The sequence below is a fragment of the Triticum urartu genome, chromosome 7 (assembly GCF_003073215.2).
Source record: "Triticum urartu cultivar G1812 chromosome 7, Tu2.1, whole genome shotgun sequence".
Taxonomy (NCBI): domain Eukaryota; kingdom Viridiplantae; phylum Streptophyta; class Magnoliopsida; order Poales; family Poaceae; genus Triticum; species Triticum urartu.
In genome coordinates, this window is record NC_053028.1 from 157,074,957 (window position 1) to 157,079,572 (window position 4,616).

Consider the following 4,616-nt stretch of genomic DNA (forward strand, 5'->3'; position numbering starts at 1 on the left):
CCGGTAGGCAGTCAGGAAGAGTTGTCTGCCTTCGGTGGGGTGGCGTACAGGTATTGCAGTAATAAAAATTCTAAAACCTTTTTCCACCGAAGTGGCGTACAGGTATTGCAGTAATTAAAATTCTAAAACCTTTTTCCGGATGTGCTTTGGTTGGTATATCCGGAAAAAAGTTTTTATAACTTTTAATGGCACATTTTCTTATCAAGGATATAGCATAGCCAAACCAAAATCTAATCCTTATCAAAAAGCGAATGAAACCCCGCCCACCTGAAAAAGGGAATAATCCAAATTTAATTTCTAAGCACTAGTTTTTCTCTCGTAGCCTATGCATGCTGCTGTTGAATTGATCTTTATTCTATGCATGAGACTAAAATTAGGGCATCTCCAAGGGCAACCATCAAAAAACGCCTCGCATCCGTTCGCGGACACGGATGCGTGAGGTCGACATCCAACCGTAGCCACATACATCTGGCCTTTCGGAGTTTTTTTCTAGTCCGCACGATCAAATAGCCGCATGCAAATGGCACAGAAGTTCAAATAGCCGCACGCAAAGGGCACAGAAGTTCACATAGCCGCATGCAGCACTAGTTCAAATTTTAAAAAGTTCAAATACTTTACATCCCAACATTGTAATCCCCTTTCACCGCCCACTGATACTCAATCAGATCTTCCTTGAGCTACTCGTGAGTTAGTCGATGCAAAATTTATTGATGCATTTGAATAAACTCCTCAAATGTGGTCAGATTCTGGTCCAGAAGTTGGATAGAATCACCCATGTTCTCAAATTCCAGAGTTGCGGCAGCATCGCCACCCTCATCCTCGACGATCATGTTGCGCATCTGAAAACGCTAGTGAAAATGATCGGCGATTAGTGGATCAGGGGCAACCTAGTCGGCCATCAGTGTCAAATGCCCGCGCGCCCTATTGCGGTTGAGCACTCGATGACCCTTAATCGAGCCCTTTATGATCCTTCGCACGCTCCGCGTTTTCAAGGATCGCTTGCATCATCGCAGTCTCATCGGAGTACTCCTCGTCCGATGAGCCGTCGGAGGACTCAACATACTGCTCGTATATGTACTCCAAATCGAAATCCATTGCTGCAAACAAGAAGGACAACTATTTTCAGCTCTGGCGATTCATCGAACAGTTGTCGGGCATGGTAGAGGATGGTACCTGGCGGGCGGTCGGAGGACAGGGGGTTGAACGGAGACGGAGGAGAAGCAGCAGGGAGCCCTACTGGATCGCCGGAGGTGAGGAAGACGCAGATTTCCAGTAGGGTGTGGCGTTGTGGCCAGGGTGATGGAACGACGGCGATGGCAAGAGAGAAAGAAGGAAGGAGAGAAAATGGGAAGGATGGAGTCACAGTGTCAGGCCGGGAAGGGTTTTTGGGTGGGCCTGGGGTGTCGGATTCGTATGTTTCGCATGTCGGGACTCCCACCAAGCTCCCACACTTTTGTCTTTATTTTGCGGAAGAAATTGCATCCAGACCATCCCACGGACCGATATAGATCAGCTTTGGATGGCTCTTGATGTGTCCTTAGTCTAAGGCATATGGTCTCTGTCCGTCGTTAAACAACGCCAGCACTAGGCTATGGGGTTACCGGATAAGATCTAAAAGAATCTGGGTTAATGAGATCCCAAGGCAAGGAAACCCTAATGAAACGACGCTTAGCGAACACGGCCCGGGAAACCCGCCTTACCGGAGCACGACCACAAGAAATTAAGCGTCAAACGATCGAGATGTCGCGGTGGCTTAGCAACGGTGCAAAGTAGTTGTAGTCCGTGAAGGTGCATGACCGAAACGAACAAATTGAATTGTTCGTCGATCGATTGTCCGACTTACCGGCCGTCCTCATCACCCCTTATCATTAGCCGTTGGCCGCAGCAACATGCATGCATGAGTCGGCCAGATTAGGTTTAGCTAGCTAATAAGCCCACATGCATATTTGACTTGCATGCTATTGGATATACAAGATCCAATAATTTGCGTGCACTCCGATTCAATGAGTAAGGCTCGCTTGCACATTTTTTTTCCACAAATGAATGAATATATGACGTTTGAGAGCCGGAGAAAATAAAAGTTAACATTTTATGAGTAAAAATTGGCAATAAACTTATTGGCTAATGACAAGGGGGAAGTTTGTCAAAGATATCAACACGGGGATCTAGTTTGAAATGTATCGACACGAGAAACACAATGATTGAAACAATTCATAATTTGAACGTTCGGTTCAAAAGATATTTCAATTAAAACTTGGATCTCTAAAGAAACCATGTAACTAGCTTCCTCCCACCACCACCACTCCCCGCCCCAAAAATGATACACCTATGGAAGCTTTATATCTAAACCTACATAATTCCCTTCCTTACTAACTAAACTGCCCCCCCCCCCCACCCCACCCCATCCCCTCCGGAAAAAAATTATATGAGACCAGATCTCACGGTTAGCAGGTGAGACCCGTCCTGATGGATGATACGTGGCATTCACAAATCACAAAGCATCTCCCACCCCCAGATGCTTTGTGATTTGTGAATGTCGCGTGTCATTCATCAGGATGGGTCTCGCGTGAGACCTGGTCTCATAGAATCCCCCCCCCCCTGAATTTTAGGATGGACCCGTGCTCCCAACTAATACCAATAAAAACCTGCCAACTCATTACGTAAGCATTCTTTTCGTATGTCGCTACGTAGGTGTACCAAAATCTCCCAAGGCTCTCTGGTGCTGACAAGTGGCGCACATGCATAGCAACACGTGTTGCCACCAGAGATACTTGGGAGTAAGGCCATCTCTCACGACATCCCTCGATGGACACCCCCTACTTTCACGGACACCACTGCTTGTCTGCCGCGAGAGGGGGTATCTAGCAGTGTCCCCCCCCCCACACACACACACACAAAATTCCTACTTGTGTGCCCCCTCTTTTTTTTCTAACTCAAATTTCATCAATTTGCAATAGTCAACAACAATTTCCAAATAATTTGGTAAGTTGTGTGTGACAAACAATTCAAATAAAGTTTATAGTTTTGATTCAACAATTTGCAACAATAAACAACATAAATCAATGCTCATCACCATTTGCAAAGCACACATAGATGTTGCTATGCATACCGCAAAACCACATCACCGCATCGTCATCCAAGTTGGCGATGTTGACGAGCAGGTCCTTGGACTCCTCAGAGAACATCTCAACTCTCAAGTGCAAGCATCTTCTCCTTGGTTTCAACATTCTTTGCTTGTATCTCCATGAATCCTTTGAACCTCTCATCCTTCTTTTCTTCCTTGGGTTCATCTCTTTTGGCACTTGCCACCTCTTTTTGGCTATGATGTCCTCCACTTATCTGACATTTGGATCGCCACCCTATTGTGCTTTACCATCTCATTCTCCCACTTCCTCCCCTCGACCTTGGCACACAAGTTGCCGGTGTAACCCCCCCCCCCCCCCCCCCCCCCCCCCCCCCCCCCCATGCATGACTCGGCCAGCTTAGGTTTAGCTAGCTAATAAGCCCACATGCATATTTGACTTGCATGCTATTGGATATACAAGATCCAATAATTTGCGTGCACTCCGATTCAATGAGTAAGGCTCACTTGCACATTTTTTTTTCACAAATGAATGAATATATGACGTTTGAGAGCCGGAGAAAATAAAAGTTAACATTTTGTGAGTAAAAATTGGCAATAAACTTATTGGCTAATGACAAGGGGGAAGTTTGTCGAAGATATCAACACAGGGATCTAGTTTGAAATGTATCGACACGAGGAACACAATGATTGAAACAATTCATAATTTGAACGTTCGGTTCAAAATATATTTCAATTAAAACTTGGATCTCTAAAGAAACCATGTAACTAGCTTCCTCCCACCACCACCACTCCCCACCCCAAAAATGATACACCTACGAAAGCTTTATACGTAAACCTACATAATTCCCTTCCTTACTAACTAAACTGCACCCCCCCCCCCCCCCCCCCCCGAAAAAAAAATTATATGAGACCAGGTCTCACGGTTAGCAGGTGAGACCCGTCCTGATGGATGACACGTGGCATTCACAAATCACAAAGCATCTCCCACCCCCAGATGCTTTGTGATTTGTGAATGCCGCGTGTCATTCATCAGGCATGGGCCTCGTTTTAGGATGGACCCGTGCTCCCAACTAATACCAATAAAAACCTGCCAACTCATTACGTAAGCATTCTTTTCGTATGTCGCTACGTAGGTGTACCAAAATCTCCCAAGGCTCTCTGGTGCTGACAAGTGGCGCACATGCATTGCAACACGTGTTGCCACCAGAGATACTTGGGAGTAAGGCCATCTCTCACGACATCCCTCGATGGACACCCCCTACTTTCACGGACACCACTGCTTGTCTGCCGCGAGAGGGGGTATCTAGCAGTGTCCCCCCCCCCACACACACACACACAAAATTCCTACTTGTGTGCCCCCTCTTTTTTTTCTAACTCAAATTTCATCAATTTGCAATAGTCAACAACAATTTCCAAATAATTTGGTAAGTTGTGTGTGACAAACAATTCAAATAAAGTTTATAGTTTTGATTCAACAATTTGCAACAATAAACAACATAAATCAATGCTCATCACCATTTGCAAAGCACAC